This window comes from Polypterus senegalus, chromosome 2 (genome assembly GCF_016835505.1).
Source record: "Polypterus senegalus isolate Bchr_013 chromosome 2, ASM1683550v1, whole genome shotgun sequence".
NCBI lineage: Eukaryota > Metazoa > Chordata > Cladistia > Polypteriformes > Polypteridae > Polypterus > Polypterus senegalus.
This window is the reverse complement of record NC_053155.1, coordinates 143,455,747-143,480,893: the sequence shown is the minus strand read 5'-3', so window position 1 is coordinate 143,480,893 and position 25,147 is coordinate 143,455,747.

Genomic DNA, 25,147 nt, shown 5'->3' with positions numbered 1-25,147 from the left:
AAAAGTTGTATTTTACCATTATATTTTTCATTATGTATTCATATATAGTTGATATTTAGTAGCCCAATAGTAGTTCACTTTTTAAAATTCTGATCTGAAGGTTTATTTATAAACACATTAGATGATTTTATTTTGCTGAAACAATTTGTTAGCATTATGGTAAGGAACACCAGACTTAACAACTGGGGGCTATTGTGGTTCTTAGTATTGCTATCTAATGTCAACTAAAGACCCAAGTTCAATTTTCAAAGGACTTACTGCATTGGAGAATCAGCACATTTGCCCTGAATTTGTGTATTTTGTTATTCCCACATCTCAGAAACGTACCTGTTAGCTTTTAAAATTGGGTAAGTGTATGTATGGTTGAAGGATGGACTGGCATATTGTGCTTTGCACTGGGGAACAAATGAGGTCAGGAAATGATCAGATTACCTTTATAGTGAGATATGTAGATTTGTCTATGTTTATTTTAGGAAACAAATAGGCAGCGTATATTGTAAACGTTCCATTAACTGATGGGAAAAGCTTATTAATCTTATTATTATTATTTTTTTTTCTTTATTTCGCCTTATACAATTTCTCATATTAGAAATTTGTTACTTTTCACATACCCCTTGGGGTCAGAATGCAGGGTCAGTCATTGTGCAGCGCTCCTGGAGCAATTGAAGGTTAAGGGCCTTGCTCAAGGGCCCAGCAGAGTAGGATCTCTTTTGGCAGTGACAGGGATTCGAACCGGCAACCTTTGGGATACCAGCGCAGATCCTTAAACTTTTGTGAGTTGTTTTTTTTCTATTGAAGCTAATGTAATATCTCATCTCATTTTATTTCCTGAAACCCTTGTTCCTGGTGAATTTTGCAAGATAATGTATCATCTATTTTGGTAAAATGTTTGGGTTATTTAAATATATATAATCACGACAATGTATTTATATCAATGCAAGATAAACATTCTATAATTTGAGCATCTACAACTACTGTAATAAGGAAAACCCTGTTGAGTGTCAGAATTATAGGCCATTATCCGTTTTTAATTCATACATGCAACTTGTTACTATAGACTTGGCATGCAGACTTCAAATTGTTATCTGTTAACCGATTCACTCTGATTAAACTGGTTTTACCCAAATTTCGCTCTGCCTCAGATAATCAAATAACTGAAGTAGCCCTCACCTTTCCTTTTCCTGCAGCTTTACTCTTCTTGGATGCTGAAAAGGTATTTGATCAGTTGAACTAGACATTTCTTTAGCAGGTCTTAAACAAAATGGCATGCTGATTCACAAAATTAAAAATGTTCTTCCCCTTTCCTTTTTAAGAAGGTATCCATGCAGGTCTGTAAGAGGCATGATTCCTGTACTTTTGCCTCCCTCTTATTGGTCAAAAGGTTGTTCTGTGTTCTCCAGTTTTATCTGGCAAGATGCTTCCAGGTTTAGAATTTTACTATTGGACTTATGTGTTACATCAAGAACTGGGTAAGGCCTTTAATTTTTTCAGTTTGGTTTTCAAATGAGTCTAATGCCATTGTATTAATGAACTTTAATTATAAGTGCCAATTTGAATCTCAGGTGCTCAAACTCTCCTTACAACAAATGCAATAAACATATGATTTTTTTTTTTATTTGATATACTTTGTTATTACCCCGAGGGAAAATTGTCTTTTTACATGACAGAGTGCAGGGTCAGCTATTGTGCATCGGGAACAATTTTCAGGTTAAGGGCCATGCTCAAGGGCCCAACAGAATAAGATCCCTTTTTGATTTGAACTGGCAAACTTTCATATATTAGTGCAGATCCTTAGCCATAAAGCCACCACTCTGAAATGTAAAACTGATGCCAAATTAGGCAACATGTCCAAAGGCATTTGCACTTAACTCATCTTTAATAATCATGCATTGCTATTAGGTGGTCGCCTATGTTTCTTGCCTACATGGAAGCAGCTTGGTATGAGTGTGTTGGGTAGTGTGTTCTAATCTTGAATGATATCGAAGTTTGCAATCTTTCTTTGACTTTCCATCTTTGACTTTGTTCAACTATGTGCACTTTCATTCAATACTTAGGGTCTATGGCGTCTCCCTATCATCCACTTTTCTCTCTTCCTTGCCTCTCTCAGAAAACCTATCCTAGTTCTTTACCCCCTTTTATGTTAGGCTTCCTATAAATCCTAGCACCTGATCTTCCAAGTAATCTCAGAATTTTGCATTATTCTGCCCACTTTGTTGGGGTAACATCTTATAAGATATCAAATTCTCATTTAGAAATACTAACCACCAATTTACTCAGTTTAAATTTGTGCTCAGGTTATATTTACTATTTGTAAGCCAAAATGAAAAAGCCTCACTCTAGCTCTCCTGTGTCACATATGCCCCTTTGATGCCCCACAGACATTTATTCATATGTTCTGGTTTTGTCCTCCTGTTCTGGTCAGTAACATCTTGTTCACTTTTTTTTAATGTCAGTTACTGTTTTAGTGTCAGTTACTGTTCCTTTGTTGCCACACATTCTTATACATCTAGATCAGATCTTGTATGGCCACTGTAGCCCATGCCTATGGTCAACCCAATCTACACTGAAGAACTGACTGTCAACCTTTTACATCCTGGTTTGCCTTGAGTTATTTGCTCTTCCAATTAATGGAACATCCAGCAACTCCATCCACAACTGGGATTTTGACACTTTCAAAGTGAATTCTTTTCTGTTCATACATTTGTGATGCAGCCATGGTTGAGTGTAGTAATGTGGTCAGTTTGTGCAGTTGTGTTTTGTAGCAGTACGATACGGGACATAGAATGAGGTGTGAGGGGTGGGTGAGGGGTGCTATGTAGGTTTATTTCACATATTGATTCCTTCTCACATTGACATGTTAAGTTCTTTTTGACTTTCTTAAATAAAACATTTATTATAAAAAAGGAAGCTCAGCTCAGTTAATAAAAAAACAATACAGAATTGAAATAAAAAAAATGTAGTGTTCCCTTAACTGATACATGAACGTTTAGAAATTTCTACAATAAATTGTTTGAATTCCAACGTGTGAAAACTATTTGTATAATTTGAATCTACACTTGTGGTATTTGAATGAACACACTATGAGAACAGTTTAGCAGACAAGAAAGGAACATTGCCCTTGTGGCATATGCAGCTCACTTGACTAATACAGGTGTGGACCAATAAAAAACTGTATTAGAGTTTGTATCAGAAAGATTTGTTAGAGAGTAGGTGGCTAGGACTGAGTTGGGGTACCACTTGTAAGTGTGCCGGAAGGGCAATCTAATTGCTGTCTGTATGCTGCAAGGACGTTTATTGCCCAGAGGGGACTGGGCGGTCTCATGGCCTGGAATCCCTGCAGATTTTATTTTTTTCTCCGGCCGTCTGGAGTTTTTTTTTTGTTTTTTCTGTCCCCCCTGGCCATTGGACCTTACTCTTATTCTTTGTTAATTAATGTTGACTTGTTTTATTTTCCTACTGTGTCTCTTATTTTTCTATTCTTCATTATGTAAAGCACTTTGAGCTACATTCTTTTGTATGAAAATGTGCTATATAAATAAATGTTGTTGTTGTTGTTGGGTTTACAGTTGCAGCAATGCCTGAAAAGCCAACTGGTTGCTGTTGATTGCAGGGCTGATCATTAAGTTGTGTAGATACTGTAAGTCTCCCTCTTTTGGTATTCCCATTAAGACTAAATATAAACACTTTCTCAAATTTAAGATATTTATAGTATTTTACTAAGCTAGGGATTTGAGTGAAACTTTTGTAGGCAGCTATTTGGGGTATTAGTACAGATACGTTACCCTTGTAATGAGTAATGACGACTGAGGTTTTTAGGCATATTGATTGTTTTGAACCTCACTGTTCCTTTCTGTAACTGTTTTAATATGGATATAATTTGCACGTGATAGTTGTAGTTGAGGGTTGTAGTGTTTGTGGATGAATTTTCTTAAGTAGTAGGAATTGAACCTTTATGAATCTGAACACCTGTCTGGACACCTAGTGTGTTTTAAATAAAATATTAGGCTTTATGTTTGTGAGATTCCTTTGTACCTGAAGAAGTTCACATTTCATGGGTTTACATTGCATATAGAACGGGTGTGTTTATGCCTGAACTGATGTAATGCTTTTTTTTATGAATTAACAATTAATGTAGTTATGTAACAACTTACATAAGTTCAAAGTTTTAAGGTGCAAGAGAAGTAAGCAAAAGTATTCAAAAATCCTTTCATCCAAAACTGAGATAGTGAGACTGTTCAGATAGGGGAATGACATTCCCTTATTCATACTCTGACACCATGCCTAGTAGCATACCTAATGGACTGTTTTTTTTATCTGTTCTTACTCTATTAAATTTAACCTTCCAAAAATCAGAAATCTGATAACCCAGTTTAAAAGAAGACAGAATTGACTGCTTTTTACTGCCTTCTTTATCTAAAGTCAGGTTTTGTTTTTGACTGTTGGTGGGTTTATATTTTGACAATGTCTTTCTGTCTTAACACTCTTTGTCTGAAAGGAATATCTAGGCCATAACATTATATTCTATGGCTTCAGCCCAGTCATCAGAACACATTAGCTTAAGCAGCATCTGGAGAATATTTATGTAGTGCTGGCCTATCAGAAGTCTAAATGTGCCCCTTTTTGAAATGCTGGAAGTGATGATGGCACAATGTACTTGCCAGCTGTCCTAAAACTCCAAGCTCACAGTCCTTCTTGCCAAATACTCACCACTTTTTCTCTAAACATAATTAAAAACTGGTTGAGTATGCAGTTATTTTCTGAGTGAATGCTAAAATACTGAGTGACAAGGACCAAGAAGCTATGTGCAGGGTATTTAAAAATAATAATTAAAGCTAGGTAGTGGGCTACTTAGACTAATGTATTCTCAGGATGCAATTGGAATCAATAAGAATTAAAGCTGGAAATGCTTGGCAAAACAAAACATTGGTAAACAAAAACTGTGCTGCAGAATCAAGAGTAAAGTTCCTGCCACTATAGTTCTGGAAAGCATTTTGCATTTAAGCACTGTGTTCCTGAAACACTCGGAATCTTTCATTTTAAACTACCTCTTTCACTTATTGTAGCCTCTACAACCAGAATACTTTAAATAGAATAGTTTCTGTGGTGATATGTAAGAGTTTGGAAACTCAAAAAAGATGTCACCTCAAAAATTGGGCCACCCAACTCCAATGAGGTCTAGAATTCATAAATATGCCTAGCTTTTTTTTTTATTATTTTTATTAATTTTATTACAATCCATACAAAACAACCAAGTTTTTACAAAAAGAAGAATTGAGTTAAGAACAGATCAATCCCCACCCTGAGAGAGAGAGCAAGCCAAACGGCGTAAAATTTAAGGCTTGTAAACATACCTAAATTAATAAATTCTCTGTGCTTTATAAACTTATTTTAAAATATTACTGATTAGATCCTGCCATGTTTTGAAAAAGTCTGTACGGATCCTCTAACTGAGTATTTGATTTTTTCCAATTTCAAATAATATAACACATCGGTTTCCCACTGACTTAAAAGAGGAGAGTTTGGGTTCTTCCAGTTTATCAGAATGAGTCTGCGTGCCAAGTGTAGTGAATGCAATCACAATTTGTTTGTCTTCTCCACTTTAAGCCCCTCTGGAAGAACCCCAAACACAGCTGTTAATGGGTTAGGAGGGATTGTGAGTCCAAGGCTGTCTGAGAGGTAATTAAAATTTTTGTCCAGAATAATGTTAATTTGGTGCAGGCCCAGAACATGTGACCCAGTGAGGCTGGGGCTTGGTTGCAACGTTCGCTGGTTGGATCATGCCCTGGAAACATTTTGGAGAGTTTTAGTCGAGACAGATGTGCTCGATATATAATTTTGAGTTGTATAATTGTATGCTTTGCATATGGAGCTCGAGTGAATTCTCTGCATTGCTACTTTCCACTCATTTTCTGATATATTAATTGAGAGATCTTTTCCCAGTGTCCTCTTGGATCTTTGAAAGGAAGGGATTGTAAAATGATTTTATATATTGTAGAGATGGAGTCTAATCCTTGAGATTGAGCAATATTTTTCCAGTGTGATGAGGGTGCAAGATGAGGAAAATCTGGAAGGTTCTGTTTAACAAAGTTCCTGATTTGAAGATAGTGAAAGAAATGTGTAGCTGGAATGTTAAATTTGGAATGTAATTGTTCATAGGATGCAAAGAGTTGTCTATATAAAGATCTCTAAGCAAGTTAATTCCAAATTTTTCCAGATATTAAAACTGCATATGTTTGTGAAGGTTGAAAGAGGTGGTTCTCTTGCAGGGTGCCACAGATAGAAGCTTCTCCGTCTTAAAATGCTTTCTACATTGGTTCCAGATTCTAAGTGAGTGGAGCACAATTGGGTTATTAGTGTATTGCCGATAGCGTGTGTTTATTGGAGCACAGAGCAAGGAATACAAAGAAGTACTGCAGGATTTTACTTCTATTGCGGTCCAAGCCTGTGTATGTTCTTCTATTTGTGTCCAGGTTCTTATCGCCTGTATATTTGCCCCAGTAATAAAACTGGAAGTTAGGTAGAGCCATGCCGCCTTCTGCCTTTTGTCTTTGTAGGGTCGCTCTTTTGATGCGTGGATGTTTTGAATTCCAAATAAATGAGGTTATTGTTGAATCTAATTGCTTAAAGAATGATTTATTAATGTATATTGGGATGTTTTGAAATAAAAAGGAGCTTAGGAAGAATATTCATCTTAACAGTGTTAATTCTTCCAGCTAGTGTGAGATGAAGGGTTGACCATCTATGCAAGTCTTGTTTAATTTTTTCCATGCAGATGCGAAATTTTGTTGATAAAGAGCTTTATGTTTACTTGTGATGTTTACCCTAGGTATTTAAACTGTTCTGCAATGATAAAAGGTAGGGTGTCTAATCTAATATTATATGCTTGAGAATTCACTGGAAAGAGTACACTTTTATTCAGATTAATTCTGAGACCAGAGATCTTTTGAAATTCTGTGAGTGCATGCTAAGACTGCAGGCACAGAATTTTCTGGGTCCCAAATATACAGTACCATATCATCTGCATATAATGAGATTTTCTCTTCCAGTCCTTCTCTGCTAATCCCCTTTATCTGATCAGTATTTCGACAATGTATTGCCAGTGGTTCAATGGCAATCGCAAACAGCAGCGGTGACAAGGGCATCCTTGTCTAGTGCCACGTTCTAGTTTAAAGTAGTCTGAGCAAATGTTATTGATGCAAACTGAAGCTTCTGGGTTAGTATACAGTAATTTAATCCATGCACAAATGTTCGGGCCAAACCCAAACTTCTCCAATAGTAAAAGGTATTTCCATTCAATCATGTCGAATGCTTTTTCTGCATCCAATGATAATAATATTTCTGGGGTGTTTGATTTAGTTGGTGAGTATATTACATTAAACAGGCGTCGAAGATTTGAAGAAAAGTGTCGGCCCATAATAAATCAAGTTTGGTCTTGTGATATTACCGAAGGGAGCACTTTCTCCATCCTTCTGGCTATGATTTTAGATACTATTTTAACGTCGTTATTCAGAAGTGAAATTGGTCTGTATGATGCACATTGTAATAAGTCCTTATTTTGTTTTGGAAAGACAGTGATTAGTGCTTGGCGAAGGTTTGTGGAAGAGATTGGTTATCTCTGGCTTCTGTAAATGTTGCTAATAGGAGGGGAGCTAGCTGAGCGGAGAATTTCTTGTAAAACTCTGCAGGGTACCCGTCAGGGCCTGCTCCTTTTCCACCTTGGAGTGACTTTATAGCATCTAGTAACTCTATTTGTGGTATCTGTAATGTATCCAAAAATGCATTAGAGTGTATATTGTCTTCTTTAAACTCAGTAGTATATAGGGATTTATAGTAGTCTCTGAAAGTGTGCATTATATTTTTGTGTTCGATGATTTTATCTCCGTTCGTGTTAGTGATTACCGAGATTGCGTTGCGCACTTCTTGCTTGTGAATTTGTTGAGCTAAAAGCTTATTAGTTTTCTCTCCATGTTCATAATAATGATGTCTGGATTTGTAAATTAGTTGTTCAGTTTCTTTAGTTGTCAAGAGGTTTAATTCTGAATGAAGAGCCTGCCTCCTCCTATGTAGAGTCTTGCTTGGTAGTCTTGCGTGCTCTTCATCTATTTTAGTAATTTCGCTTTTTATCTCTGCTACTTTCTTCGCTTCGGATTTATTTCTGTGGGAAAGATATGAGATAATCTGTCCTCTTAAGAAGGCCTTAAGACTTTCCCAGAGTATTCCTGCAGAGATCTCGGGGGATGTATTTGTCTCTAGAAAGAATTTGATTTGTTTGGATATAAATTCAGTACAATTCTCGTCAGCTAATAGAAGCGAGTTGAATCACTTTTGCATATACGAGAAAACAAAAAGACTAATAACAGGAAAATCTCAGGTTTTCACTGACAGACACTCACAATAATGTACTGTCCAGTGGCCATTCCTACCCTACTTCAATCTCCATGATTATAAACCTAACCAGTTAAATGTAAATTAAATGCTTTCATAGCAGAAATATGAGTACTGTAGATGGAGCACAATCAGAACAGTTGTCTTAAAGGTCACTTTCATTAGATTGTACTTTTTAATTAGATTGTATTATTATTAAAAGATTGCACTTTTTTGCAAAAGAGAAAATGGATGGTCATTCAAAGTGAAAGCCCAATGGTGCAGTGAAAGGGAAAATTAAACAAAAGCATAAGATACTATTTTGGCTGAAAACTATACGCATACTGGCAACTAACTAAAATAATAGAGCGAACTAACTAAATGATGACTTGAACAAGCCATAAATAGCGCAGTTGAGATAATGAGTAGCTAATATCACTGCTTCTTGAAACTTTAGCAGCAATGTGCAATATGAACACTGTGGAGCCAACCCGGACACAGACAGGCGGACATGTTGTTCTTCACCATCACACGTGTTTATTTGCAAATATATACAAATAATATGGTCACTCAGACCCAGTTCAATAAAGTGCACAAACCCCAACACACACAGTCCTGGCCACAAATGCCTTCTTCTTGGGCCGCCTCCACTCTCCTCTCTTGCCTTGTCCTTCTTCCACCCGACTCTAGCTCTGAATGAAGGGAGACGACCCCTTTTATGTCCTCCCGGATGAGCTCCAGGTGGTTCCCGGCAGCTCTCCGGGTGTCTTCTCTAATCTTCCCCCCAGCACTTGCTGGTTTGGTGGAGGTGCTAAGGGAACAGGTCCCCAAGGCATTGGGGCGCCTCCTGGCAGTGACCACGGGCCCCTACGGGGTGGGGCTTCCATACCCTCAACCCGTGACCGCCAGAGCAACCAGGAAGGCGCCCCCCACGTGATCCAGGGTGGGCGCAGACCCACATCCGGTCCCTCACAGTGTCCCAGCCGGGTCGTTGCCCCTGGCACCCCTGACAACACCTACTGTATATAGATGTGAAAATCAATGTGGGTGGCAATGAAGCTGCTGCAGGAACTAATATGCGAAAGCTAAAGGAAGAAATGCTTATATGGTCTTTTATTTGATTTGGTGCAAATATAGCCTTTGAAAAGTGATTAATGGATGTTTGTTAAATGCACTATCAGAAGAAAGTTGATTTCCTGCAGATGTGATATTACACTCATGAATTAGATTACAACATTCATTTTAATAAAGAAATGAACCATGTTTTTTGGTGCTGTGGGTGCCAGCCCTCTCCCCACCCTGACACATTTACCTTTTGCAAAATTACTTCTTAAAAGTAGTGTATATACAGTTTAATGCATATATTTTTCATATTAATAAATAAATAATGCATTTGGGTGAAACTTTTTATTTTTTCCTGGATGGCAATTCACTGAGATTTTGAGCGTCATGAACTATGAGACAGAACTGTGGTTAAAATGCATGTAACACTCAAAGGCATTCACATTCAAGGCATTGTCTCACTTTTATCGTCAGGAGTTCTCAATTCTTGTTTATCAGAATGCCTTCAAGACTGCTTTTCCAGCAGTGCAGCTTGTGGTTTGCTTTTTCCATCTCAGATAGTTGGTGTGAGGAAAAAAGTATGAATTTAATTTTGAGACAATTACAAAAATAAGTGACAGATCCATCTATGCCTTAAAATGGTATTTGCTTCAGGTTTTGTGCCATGTGATGTTGTGTCTGCTGTGTCCAAACCAAGATATATCCAGTTTAATGGTAGCCTGCAAAGGTTAATACTGATTTGTTAAACTTCATAAGAAGTACTGAATATAATTTGGAGCACACTGCACACATTGCACACACAGAACAGTTACACTTTTATTCACTTAGTTTTGAGTTTTCTCTCTATTTGTGCAACGTTTTTTCCATTATATTTGAATATGTTTTTCTTACACATGATTGAGTGGTAAAACCATTGTTCACAAGAGGCATATACATCATAAGTGAAATTATATTTATGCTGTATGTATGCCATATATGAAATTGAGAAATTATTGGAGGGGTAACTTTAACTTAAATGTTTAAACATTATTGAGCACTCTTATGTCACATGCTTTTGTTTGTGTGCTGCATTTTTGAGAATAAACCTCAGCTAAAGTTCAGTGTATGGATTCATCAAGTTTACCTCTTCGTTGGTAATGGTACGTTTAGTGGTTTAACAATAGCCTTTAAGACAAGCAATATCATACATCAGCCTTGGTGCAGTTATTAACGGCTAATTATAGCGGCCTGCAGTGGTAGGCTGAACCATTTTTTTCTTTTGTCATTTATTTAGATTTTCTTTTATTTTATGATCTTTCATTGCACAGTGTATATTGTTTGTGGATTTTCTGTTTGAGTGCCGATGCCACGTGCTTGACTGAAACAACATGTTTTTGTCTTATTAACTCTTTGAGGGTTGAATATTTTTTCCAAAAAACAATGGCTTCACTCAGAAATCAACATAAAACATCTGTTGCGGCATACTGTGGTTGCCAGTTTGCCAAGAATGTGCGGCAGGCTTGCTGCCAGGCTGTCTTTGCATGGCTGGGACAGCAGCAGCGGTCACAGTCGCAGTCCATTACAATCTGGTTTCTACCTCTTATCATTGTTAAGTGGCAGTCTTCCCTGATGAACATTGTCTGTACCTCGATTAGCTGGGGACTGATCAGCTGAAGCTGGAACCTTGCATTTTTTTTCGATCACTTGTATCAAAAACTGAGTGTAACAAGTCGTAGTCCAGTTCAGAGATAACAGGCAAAACGTTGTCCACAGAGTATTTTGCTCTCACCAGATGTCGGTGCCATTTTTGCTGTTGTGTGCACCTTGCTACTCACGAGAGCACAGGGAATCTCACTCAAACCAATGAATCTAACTTTCCTTCTACCAACAAGTGTCTAAATAAAACGTAAAAGTTGGTTTTGTCACAGTTTACAGTTGATTACCATCGTTAACTCCTCCTTTTGACAAAAGTCGTCATCAGCCCTGAAAGAGTTATGGTGTGAACCTGCATTGCTGCATGAAGAACCACTGTTTGCTCTCCCTCCTGTTGCTAATGAACTCTTAGGCATATTTGCTGTAAAGCACACATACTGTAGTCTGTTTGTGTGTTGTAAGCAAGCCTTTGCCATCCATGAATTTCCACTAAAGAATGTCAAGTTAATGCGATACAAGGTTATGGAGTTTTATTTTTTTTTCTACTTCAATGCCTTTGCCCGATTTATGGTGATGTTCATAATGTCTGAGTATATGAATAGGCTTTTTGGGGATAGTAAGGTGGCAGGAAGGCCTTAAGAGATTTGACACCCTGGGGCCCTTTTTCAGTCTGTACCCAGCCTTAATCACATGTCTTACATACTTTAACATCCCTTAACATACATCTTCATACTGCAGTTATCTGAGTGCCGTCTTTAACCACACTGTTTCAGTATCCAGCCACAAAGGACTCATGACTCCAAAAAGATAATTTCCCCAGACATTTGCTGGAAACTATTGTAACTCTGAAGGAGGTGTTTCTGGTTTCTAGAGAAGTCTTATATGATTAACATGATTTTGAAGAATCTGCTTTCAAACAAAAAAAGCTGCAAGTCAGGCTTTTTTTCCTCCTTATTGTAATGTCAGTGCATGTCATTTTCTTTTTGCTTAATTTTTGTTAGTGAATTCAAGATGAGAAGTTTATAGAATTAGGTCCAATCAATTGAGTTCCGTTGTGTGTATCGTATCTTTGTAAGTTTCCTTGTATAAACACATCTTTTAAATTAAGAGTAATGATAATTTCATAGTTTTAGCAGAACTTAATTTGCTGCATCTGCACATTACAATAAAGTATGCTTATTTTGTGATTTTAATAGTCAACAAGATGTGAAAACAGATATTCTCGCAAATATAGTATGCACTTTTGTAATCATACATGCAAGATAAATATAACTCATGATCTTGAAAATATAGATGTCATTACCTCTTTGGGGAATTAAACCATTTTGAACATATTTACTTACTTTTGATCTGCTTCTCCCTTTGCCAAGAAATGTGCACATACAGTAAGAACAGGAACAATACAAAACTATAATACCAGCACTTCAGGCTATAGTCTAGAAACCTCATTCCTTAGCAATAAGACAGGTACAAAAAATATTACAAACAGCTGCAGATATTTTCTGAAAACAGGCTTGCTCAAAGCAATGGTAAACAGAATATGCCTTTATTTTCTAAATGTCCTAAGGTCAAAACAAATGCTCACTTATAGTGATGTTAGTCTGAACCATTCTACTTTTCCCTAACAAATGTGAATTAAGTCCTTAAAAAATAAACTTTCTTCCTTTCTTTGCCTTTATTGTAACAAACCTATGGTATCTATTTTAATAAAAGAATAAGTGTCTGAGTATGTGTGTGTCTGTCTGCTTGACATGTCTCCTTCATTCCATCAGATGGTGCCTCACACATAGTTGTAGTAATAAGTTGCATTGCGGGCGGCACAGTGGCACAGTGGGTAGCGCTGCTGCCTCGCAGTTAGGAGACACATGTTCACTTCCCTGGTCTGCCCTGCGTGGAGTTTGCATGTTCTCCCCGTGTCTGCGTGGGTTTCCTCTGGGTACTCCGGTTTCCTCCCACAGTCCAAAGATATGCAGGTTAGGTGCGCTGGTGATTCTAAATGGTCCCTAGTGGGTGGGTGTGAGTGTGCATGCCCTGCGGTGGGCTGGTGCCCTGCACGGGGTTTGTTTCCTGCCTTACGCCCTGTGTTGGTTGGGATTGGCTCCAGCAGACACCTGTGACCCTGTAGTTAGGATATAGCGGGTTGGATAATGGATGGATGGAAGTTGCATTGCATTTGTCATTTCAACAGATTATGATTCACAAAAATTTGCATGAATGCATTTTACTGCTAGAAATGTTTGTGATTTGCTGTCTATTGGAATGACAAATGCAATACATTTTACTACTATACGCATTACAAAATACATTGCAATAGACATGCATTGCAAACATTAACACTGAGGTCTATATTGATTAGTTAGGTTTCAACCTGTCTAATGGCGCTTTTCCACTGCATAGTACGGCACGACACGGTTCAGTTCAGCTCACTTTTGGGGGGTTTTCCACTGGGAACAGTACCTGGTACCTGGTCCTTTTTTTAGTACCACCTCAGCCGAGGTTCCAAGCGCGCCGAACCGTTACCAAAACGTGACGTGTAAACTGCTGGTCACTGATTGGCCGGAGAAAATCGTCATTACTGCGTCACTGGCTATTCTTTTCTTTATACACGCGGAAGTTTGTGTCCCGTCTCTCCATCGCTGGATGCAGTTTGTTGCATAAGTGGATGAATGTTTCTTCAGACATTCGAAAGTTCTCCAGCCACTGAGTGTTTGTAAAACCGGGAACAATCACATCCCACCACTCTGAGGCACGGTTAAATGTCCATACAGATGGTCTGTTGCGGCGACTTTTTTGCAAAATGTGGAAGATCTGTAATATACAGAATCAGCATTTTAATGTTACACTGGCAGTTAAGTTCATTTTATGCTTTGCAACAGTGATAAAAGTTAGCTAGTGATGTGCTTTTTTTAGATGCTTACCCTTGCGCGTCGTCGAGCTAAAGTGTTGGCGTTGTCTGCGTGTTGTTGTAAAAGTTCCACGGTGTCACGGCAGTAGAGGCGGCGCAACTATAACGACACGTGAATAATCCCGCCCACTCTAAAGCGGTACTAAACTGCAGTCGAAACGCAAACCGAGCCAAACCAAGGTGAGCTGTACTGAACCGTGCTGTGCCGTACTATGCAGTGGAAAAGCGCCTTTAGATAGGTAGTACACCTAGTACATATAGAAGATATTCTGACCCTGTCATATACGTTTTCTTTTATAGTTTTGTTCAACGTATCTAAATATTTAGTGAAAGTGAACTTTTGGTTTTGACCCTGGTTTTCCATTAACTAAGAATTTTTATCTCATCAGAACCTTTAAACTGTGCTCTCCCTGATCTCTTTTTCCACCAATACAAGTGACATAACTATAACTACTACCACCACTACTAGAAGTAACATATCTGTATATTATGATTTTTGTGGTTATGGCCCTCAGCCTTTGTTTTATACTGTAAGTGTGATTCTGTCTAGAATGTGGCTACTTGACCCCTGCCACTCACATAAAAACAACAGTGATACAGCAGGTAAAAAGTAAAATAAATTCTCTACTAAATACTTCACTAAAATACTGATCTCTAAATAAACTGAAATTTTTTAGCAAACACACAAGGAGTAATTTGGAAAGTCTGGAACTGCGTAATGTTGGTGGAGAGTCCTGCAGGAATATATTAATATACGGTTAAAAAAAAAGGCTGCAGCAAAAATAAATAAAATATTGAAATGCTCGATATGGGTTGATGAATCTGCAAAATTTTAGCAGTAACACAGAGACAAGAAGCAGAAAACAGCATGTGGTGTAGCAACTGCAGCAAACCTTAATATGGCCTGAAGAAATGTAGTTAATTACAAATTATGGTTCAGTTCACAAAGACTTGCTTCTTTTTTCCTATCTTTAGATGGATCGACGTGAAAAAACAACACTTAAAACAAAAATAAACACCACAATGAAGAAAAAAGAGTAAGGATATCAAGGGAGCACAAAATTTTAAGACTTGGTAAAGAATACTAAATAAATTATTGCTCAAAAGCAATTTTCAAACAGTTTCTGAGATGCTTTTGTAGTGTTGGAAAAATGACTACCACATGACCATGCATATAGACCACATGACCACTCAGACAGATCTTCATGCCTTAGTAGCACACTAATATTCTTGGAATAATATAAGATTTAAAACAAAAAAATACCTATTGCGCTCCATTTGCTTGACAAGGCAAAACAATTGTTAAGGTGGGTGAACAGTTGTTGGATCATTATATTTTTTTTTTGCATTTGATAAGACAATATAATAACTTTCACTCAAAGAGTTAGGCTTTAAGTAGTGTATTTTGATTTTTTTAAACTTTCCTTCAAACAGCTGTAATATATCACTTTAAAAAGTGGACAGGGATGAATATGTTATGAATCTTTGTTTTAGTACCCATGAAACCTGTCTATTCTTTGATAATTTTTGGAAATTTTAATATTATTTATTTTAATGATGACCCTATTCACCACTTGTCCTTCGTTGTCCTTCGTTGTTCGTTGTCCTTACGGGTGATGTCATTTCAGCCACATTCTGGACCGCATTTTTAGTGCCGGCATCACCCTTTTGTAAACTTTTCTGTGGCCATATTATTTCCAGTTACTATGCCTGTTGACTTTGGGTCACATGGTGAAGTCATGTGCCTTTTCATGCCTATATAAGATGGTGGTAGGCTAAATTATCCAAAGATTAGCATTAGTTACAGGAAGGAAACCCAAGGTAGATTTAGAATCTTTGCAACATTCTTTTTAATTTAGACTTTTGATTAGTATTTTGTATTTGTCAAGCAGTTTTTGTTTGTTTTGTCTGAAAACCCTGCAAGTTCTAGTGCTTGTAACAGGATCATTTACTGTGCAGCATTACTGCCACAAGTTGGACAGCTATTTCTCATGATAGACCAAGCTTAAGCCCAAGGTGTAAATTGCACTGAGTACATCAGCCACAACATTAAAACCAATGACAGGTGAAGTGAATAACGTTGCTTATCTTGTTAAGGGGTGGGATATATTAGGCAGCAAGTGAACAGGAATTTCTTGAAGGTGAAGCAGAAAATGTGGGCAAGGATATGGATCTTTGGCAAGGAGCAAGTTGTGAATGCTAGATGACTGGGTCAGATTATCTCCAAAACAGCTGGCCTTATGGGGTTTTCCTTGTATGTACCTACTAAAAGTGGTCCAACGAAGGACAAGTGGTGAATAGGGTCATAGCCAATTTTGTCTGATCAGATCCCAAAGAAAAGCTTCTGTAGCACAAATTGCTAAAAACTTAATGCTGTCCATAACAGAAAGGTGTCAGAACACACTATGCATCACAGCTTACTGTGTATGGGGCTGATTAGCTGCAGACCAGTCAGGATGACCATGCTGACCCCTGTTTTCCACCCAGATCACCTACAATGGGCATGAGAGCGTCAGAACTGAACAATGGAGCAATGGAAGAAGGTAACTTAGATCATGTGGATAGCTGTGTGCATGTGCATCATTTACCTAGGGAAGAGTTGGTACCAGGATGCACTATGGAAAGAAGGCAAGCTGGTGGAGGCAGTGTGATATTTTGGACAATGTTCTGCTGGTCCTGACATTCATGTTGATGTTATTTTGACATCTGCCACCTACCTGAAAACTGTTTCAGAGTAAGTGCACTCCTTCATGGCATCAGTATTCCCTCATGGCAATGATCTCTTTCAGAAGGATATAACACCCTGCCATACAACAAATACTATTCAGGAATGAGGAATATGAAAAACAGTTCAAAATATTAACTTGGCCTCTACATTCCCCCAGATCTCAGGATCTCTGGGATGTGCTGGAAAAATAAGTCCAATCTATGGTGGCCTCAGCTTGCAACTTACAGGACTTAAAGAATAAGTATTGTTGAAGATATTTCTTCACAAAGATGGCATATATGCATTTGCCACACAATATTATGTCCCACAATTCAGTGTTTTCTATTATTAAAAAAAATATCTTGGCTGCACTGCTCTTTTACATTGGAATTTACAGTACATGGCACAGATATAGACAGAAAACAAGTCTTAAAATGTATCGAATATGTTTGTCTTGCGATTGCACACATATTTCAAAACAGAATATCCATGTTGTTTTAAGTAGAGCAAAACGTACTAGGGTGTTGTACCATGTTAGCCATTATGAACGTAGTGAGAAGTGCAGCAAAATGACACCTTTTATTGGCTAACTAAAAAGATTACAATATGCTAACTTTAGAGACAACTCAGGCCCCTTCTGAAGACACTGTGAAAATGTATGCAGCTGTAGCAAAGACATTGCTTTTATTTACACCAGGTAATTAACAGCATTCCGGAGTTTGTTTCCTGCCTTGCACCCTGTGTTGGCAGGGATTGGCTCCAGGCGACCCCCATAACCCTGTAGTTAGGATATAGCGAGTTGGATAATGGATGGGCGAATGTTATTGATTGATTACACCTGACTGATTTGCACACCTCACTTCCCTTTAATTAATTCAGGGCAGAGCATTGGCATTTATTAGTCACATTGGAATGGGTCCTTCTTAGAGTAACCATTTTGACATAAAATAATATGGCAAGCACATGTGTCACTAATGAAATTAACGAAGCTTCTAATTTCAGTGTAGCATAACCGGAACTTTAATTAATGTCATTTCTTACACCTGGATTGCAATACTATTTAATGTGAAAATGGCCGCTATAAGAAAGGCCCATTAGTCATATGAAACCAAGTGATGTCACCTATAACTAATAACAGGTCAGCAACAACTCAACAACCAAATACCAAATTCCAAATTTTCTGGAGAAATTAATTACATTATAAGATAGCTCTAGTAAAAACTTTACAAAGTTTAAAATATAGATACTGTAATAATACAAAAGGAACAAGATAAATGGTTTGGGGGATCCACCCCGTATATTGTAAATATCTGCTGCAAGGCAAAAATATTTGATTAGGCATGAGAGTAACCTCTTCGAACCGAGTCATGTAGGAGACTCCAGACCAGGGGGATCATCAGGGTTATATAATGAAGAGGGAGGAAGAGGTGGGTCATCAGGGGGAAGTGATGTCAGAGGGTAGTCTTTATGCTGGAACATGAAGTCAAAGCAATTAAGCGGTCCTGAAAGGAATGAGAGAAGGCATTAGTGCACATAATCAGTCCCCTGCTGCAGTTCAACAAGAACTAGACTCTGTTGCACATTGGTGTGACACGAACCTCAGCCCAGACCCACCGGGTCGGGAGGTCTGGGCCGCGAGGTCGTGTACCCAGGAGAGGGCATCGGCGTTCGCCTGGAGGGAACCTCTCCGATAAGTGATGGAAAACCGGTACGGTTGAAGGTCCAAAAACCACCTCGTGACTCGGGGGTTGGACTCCTTATGCAACACCATTCATTGGAGGGCAGCGTGGTCCGTGACCAGAGTAAACTCACGAACCAGGAGGTAGCACCTCAATTGGGTTACCGCCCACTTAATTGCGAGAACCTCCCTCTCGACGGCCGCATACCTGGTCTCCCAGTCCAGTAGTTTCTGGCTCTGGAACATTAGGGGATGTTCAGCGCCATTAATGCTTTGGCTCAACACGGCTCCCAGTCATGTGGCCGAAGCATCTGTCTGGAGAATGAATGAAAGAGAGAAATCAAGAGTTCTCAGAACTGGTGCTGATGTTAGGGCTTGCTTTAGGTCACAGAATGCAACTTCTGTTGTCTCAGACCACACCACAGTGTTAGGTGCCCGCATCTTTGTTAAGCCAGTCAAAGGAGCCGCCCTTTCAGAGAAACAGGGAACAAACCAGCGGTAGTAACCCGCCAACCCAAAGAAGGCCTGCACTTGTTTTTTGACTTTCGGACAGGGCCAGTTTAGGACTGAACTGACTTTAGATCGCTGTGGCCAGACGGTACCCTGACCTACTAGGTAGCCCAAATATTTGGCCTCTGTTAAACCAAAAAAACATTTTTTCGGATTAATGCAAAGACCGGCTCTGCCTAGTGTCTGGATGTGCAGTAGGTGTTCCTCCCACGGGTTTGAAAAGATGATAACATCATCTAGGTAGGCAGCACTATAAGAGTTATGGGGCTGGAGCAGTTTGTCCACCAGACATTGAAAGGTTGCGGGTGCCCCGTGTAACCCAAATGGGAGGACCCTATACTGCCAGTGCCCACTAGGGGTGCTGAAAGCGGTCTTTAGTTTAGCTGTGTTCGTTAAAGGAATTTGCCAATACCCTTTGGTCATGTCAAGTGTGGTCAGGAATAGAGCCTTACCGAGCCTCTCGAGCAAATCATCTACACGGGGCATCGGATAGGCATCAAACTGAGAGACCTGGTTAAGCCGACGGAAGTCATTACAGAAGCGCCAACTACCATTGGGCTTACAGATCAGGACAGTAGGACTGGATCAGGGGCTATGACTCTCCTCAATAATACCGAGGTCCAGCATGTGCCTGATTTCCAGTTCTAACTCAGCCCGTTTTGCCAATAAGGTTTCTCTCTTACAACAACCCCTGGCTCGGTGAAAATGTTGTTTTCAATCAGCGAGGTCCACCCTTGGTTCTCGTCCAGCCAGGGATCCAGTGGATTATCTTGTCCAACTCCTGTTGTTGGCAGGGGGATAGGGTTGGCTCGAAGTTAAGTGGGGATGAGAGGGCAAAGAGGGCTTGTGTATGGGCGGAGGTGGGTTGGGACTCCCTCTCTCTCTAAGGTTTCAGCAAGTTAACGGGTTATACCTGTTCCTTTGGGTGGCGGTTATGCTGGCTGACCAGATAGTCAACAAGTCCTTTCCGCTCTTTGATTTCAAAAGGGCCTTGCCAATGAGTGAGGAGTTTGGAATGAGAGGTGGGGACGAGGACCAAGACACGGTCTCCCGGGAGGAACTCCCATAGAGTCGTACCTCAGTTATAGGAACGGGCCTGCGCTGCTTGAGCCTTATGCGCATCATCTTGTAATATCAACCTGATCTTGTCTAATCTATCGCGTAATTGAGTGATATATTTAAGAATGTTGACGGATGGGAGGGCCTCCTCTTCCCAACCTTCCTTTAGGATATCCAATATGCCCCAGGGTTGTCGTCCATATAATAACTCAAAAGGGGAGAACCCGATGGAAGCCTGGGGAACTTCCCGGTAGGCAAATAAAACGAGGGGAAGCAACTGATCCCAGTTTCTCCCATCTTCATTGACCACAGTACGGAGCATTTGTTTGAGAGTTTGGTTAAATCCCTCAACTAGTCCATTGGTCTGGGGGTGGTATACCGAGGTTTTCAAACGCTTTACTCTGAGTAATTTGGCCACCTCCTTGAACGTCTCTGAAGTAAATGGCGTCCCCTGATCCGTAAGGATCTCCTTGGGGATACCGACACGTGAAAAGACCTCTATTATTTCCCGTGCGATGGTTTTTGAATTAGCTGAGCGCAAGGGAACAGCTTCTGGGAATCGGTGGCATAGTCCACGAGCACTAGAATGTATTTGTGTCCTCTTGCAGAGGGTTCAAAGGGTCCTACAATGTCTATCCCAGTCCTATGAAAAGGGACATCTATTAAGGGGAGAGGAACTAGAGGATCTCTGTCCCTTCTGGGAATCTGATGCAGTTGACACTCCGGGCAGGAGTTACGAAAGCGTCAGACCTCCTCATTTATTGCAGGCCAAAAGAAACGGTGCTTGAATGCGCTCCAGCGTCTTTTCGGCTCCCAGGTGGGCGCCTAAGAGGTGGGTGTGTGCTAGATCACAAACCTGTCGCCGGAAGGTTTGTGGAATTAGCAACTGCGACCTTATCTTACCGTCATGCTCAGCCATCCGATATAATAAAACGTTAAGAATAACAAAGTGGGGACCTTGTGGCATAGGCAGTGCTGTGCGTTGGCCATTAACAGAGACAACTCCACTCATTCCACTGCTCCCGTTTGAATGAGCTGGGCATTTGTTTAAAGCGCGCCTGCAAGGAAAAAAGTGGGTCTTGTACGACCTCAAGGGGCATGGTGTCCAGACACGCCGCTCTAGCGGTGTCATCAGACAAGGCCGGCTGTATCGCGTCATCAGACCCGTCTGTTTGCACGGTCACGTCGCTTCTAGAGACAGAGATAGAAAACGGCATGGAGTCAACAACAGACAGGTTTTGTCCGTTCATCAGGAGGTCTACTTTTGTAACAGGAGTGGATTAAAGTAAATTTAAGTCCTTTGAGTATCTCGCCATTGTTATTCATGGAGATTCTCAAGTTCTAGTATTATCCGTGGATAGACCTCCTAAATTTAATGTGTCTTTCTTTGAGGAATTCTCAGACTTAATGTCAATTTTAATTACGAACTATGACACACTCTTAATAGTCGGCAACTTTAATTTTCATATCGACAATCAGTGTGACCTAAAGGTAAAGGAATTCATGAACCTCCTGGACTCTTTTGATTTGAGACAACTCATAAATCAGCCTACACATAAAGCAGGTCATACGTTAGACTTAGTGAATACTAAAGGACTAAAAGTTGATATAAAGCAGGTCATTGATATTGGTGTATCAGACCATTTTATTTTACTATTTAATATAGAAATAATGATAGAAAGTATTCATGAGAAGCATATTGTTAAAAAACGCTTCTTTGACTCATCAGCAGCTTTAAAACTTACAAACATTGTAAGCAATCAGTCCGCTTATAGTTCCAACTATAATAGCGAGGATAAGGTAAATAGTAAGGAGGAAAACTTTAATTCTAAAGTAAGAGCTGCTGTTGACATAATTGCACCTGAAAAGACAGTTAAAAAATCTTCTAGCATTGTTATTCCATGGAAGACCCAAAGAGTGTCTGATCTAAAACAGAAAATGTCGTAGAGCTGATTGTAAATGGAGGAAAACTAAACTAACTATCCATTATGAGATATTAAAGGTTAAAATAACAGAATACAATAACACAGTCCGTCTTGAGAGGCGCTGCTATTTCTCTAAGATTATAAATAACAATGCTAGTAATCCCAGAGTCTTATTTTCTACAATTGATCGTCTTTTAAACCCAGGTAACACAAAGGAATGCCCCCAGAATACTTCCAGTGAAACCTGTGAGAACATTGCTGTATTTTTCAATCAAAAAATTAATGATATTAGAAATAACATAGTACATCTCCCCAACACTGCGGAACCTCCTAAGCCCCAGTACTCCTTTATAAACAAATTAAGTTCTTTCACCAGGATAGATTTACCTGAATTACATAGTATAATCTCTCAACTGAAACCCTCCACCTGCGTCCTTGACCCAATACCAACAAGGTTTTTCAAGGAAGTATCAGGCGTGCTAATTGATAATATTCTTGACATAGTAAATCTGTCATTAAATGCATCTTAAGACTGCTGTAGTTAAACCCCTGCTCAAGAAAAATAATCTTGACCCCTCTGCTTTGAAAATTTTAGACCCATCTCTAACCTGCCCTTCTTAAGTAAAATTCTAGAGAAGGCAGTCATTTTGCAATTAAATGACCACCTCAATAAACATGCTATTCTTAACAAATTTCAGTCAGGTTTCAGAACAAATCACAGCACAGAAACTCCACTCGTTAAAGTAGTAAATGACTTGCGGGTAAATGCAGACAGAGGCCATTTATCTGTTCTCATCCTCCTCGATCTGAGTGCCGCATTTGATACCATTGATCACAATATTCTTAAAAATCGCCTTAGTCAATGGGTGGGCCTCTCTGGCAGTGTCTTAAATTGGTTTGAATCCTACCTGGCAAGGAGAAAATTCTTTGTGAGTTGTGGTAATTACAACTCAAAGACACATGATATTCTATATGGTGTTCCACAAGGCTCTATCCTGGGTCCGCTGCTCTTCTCAATCTACATGCTTCCGTTAGGTCAGATTATCTCAGGTTACAATGTGAGCTACCACAGCTATGCTGATGAAACTCAGCTGTACTTATCAATAGCACCTGATGACACCGACTCTCTCGATTCACTAACACAATGTCTTACTGGTATTTCTGAATGGATGAATAGTAATTTTCTCAAACTAGATAAAGAGAAAACTGAAATTTTAGTGATTGGCAACAATGGATTCAATGAGGTTATCAGAAATAAACTTGATACATTAGGATTAAAAGTTAAGACGGAAGTAAAAAACTTAGGGGTAACTGTTGACTGTAACCTGAATTTTAAATCGCATATTCATCAGACCACTAGGACAGCATTTTTTCACTTACGAAACATAGCTAAAGTTAGACTAGTTGAAAGATGCTGAGAAATTAATTCATGCTTTTGTTTTCAGTCGACTAGATTACTGTAACGCACTCCTCTCAGGACTACCCAAAAAATACATAAATCTTTTGCAACTAGTGCAGAATGCAGCTGCTAGAATCCTTAATAGGAAAAGAAAATCCGAGCACATGTCTCCTGTTTTGATGGCACTACACTGGTTACCTGTGTCATTCAGGATTGACTTGATGCCTGACGCCCTATATCCGAAATCGTAACCTTAGATCCTCAAATGAGTGTCTCCTTAGAATTCCAAAAGCTAAACTTAAAAGAAGTGGTGAGGCTGCCTTCTGCTGTTATGCACCCAAAATCTGGAATAAACTGCCTATAGGAATTTGGCAGGCTAATACAGTAGAGCACTTTAAAACACTGCTGAAAACACATTACTTTAACATGGCCTTCTCCTCACTTCACTTTAACTTAATCCGGATACTCTATATGTTCAATTCATCATAATGACTATTCATATTGGCTCTAAAAACCGTTCTAACCCCTACTGAAAGCATCATGATGCTCCAACAATGATGGACTGAAAGCCAGAAGTCTACGTGACCATCATCATCAAATCCTTCCGTGAGAACCCTAAATACAAAGAGGACTGTTTCATTAATGTTAGGTAGAATGCCCAGAAGGGACTGGGCGGTCTCATGGTCTGGAATCCCTGCAGATTTTATTTTTTTTCTACAGCCGTCTGGAGTTTTTTTTTCTGTCCACCCTGGCCATCGGACCTTACTCTTATTCTATGTTAATTAATGTTGACTTATTTTATTTTTTTTACTGTGTCTTTTATTTTTCTATTCTTCATTATGTAAAGGACTTTGAGCTACATTTTTTGTATGAAAATGTGCTATATAAATAAATGTTGTTGTTGTTCTAGTTTACTGCGATTGTTGTCAGACCAGTCCCTGCCCAGGATCACGAGATGAGGCAGATCATGCAGCACAGCCATGGTAAGTGATTGCATTTAGCCTTTATAAGAGACTATATACACGGTTCTGAGAATGCAGGTTATGCTGGCCGTTTTATCAAGCTACTGTTCTGGTAAAACCAGCCGGCGAACGACAATGGAAATGTTGCTCCCGGAATCCATTAGTGCTGTGAGTTTTCGCCCATTTATTTGTACCACTCCCAGGGGTGATAGAGATAGGGAATCAATCAGTGCACCATACCTTTCTGCCCAGGTCCAGTCGCAGTCCATCGGCTTACTCAGAAGCGGACAGCTGCGTACAGTGTGTTCGGACTCTCCACACTTGAAACAGCAGGGAGCCGCGACTCCTTTCTCCCTCTGCTGGTTGTTAGGGCATTTCACTCTGCGGCTCGCTTCTCCAGAGTACTCTTTTCCTTGCCGGTTCTGCCGTAAAAGCCTCTCCGATCTCTTGGTTTAGGATGCCAACCTATGCCGTTCTATGACATCTATCAGCGTCTCCATGCTTTTATATGGCAATCTGCGGACCGGCTGGGCAAGGAAATTAGGTAGTTCATTAAATAGGCCAACACAAGCAACTTGCTCAACAATCTTCTGTGTATCGTTTGATTTGGGCTTAAGTCAGCGGCCACTGATGCCCCACATCTCGAACACTTGCACTCTACTGGGTTTCTCTGGATTGAAGCGCCAAGTGCGCCACAATCTCGCCTGCTGATCCGCAGTGATGCCAAATCGTTGGAGGATCTTCGTCTTGAGACAGTCATAATCAGCGGCGTCTTCCAGCGGGAGGTCATAACAGGCTTTTTGAGCTTCGCCCTTGAGGAAAGGGCCTAGTATGCCATCCCATTCTTCTTTTGGCCATCTATACTGGGTCGCCGTTCTCTCGAAGATAGCAAAATATGCATTAACATCATCAGCATTTGTAAGAGGGACCAATACCTGGGAAGG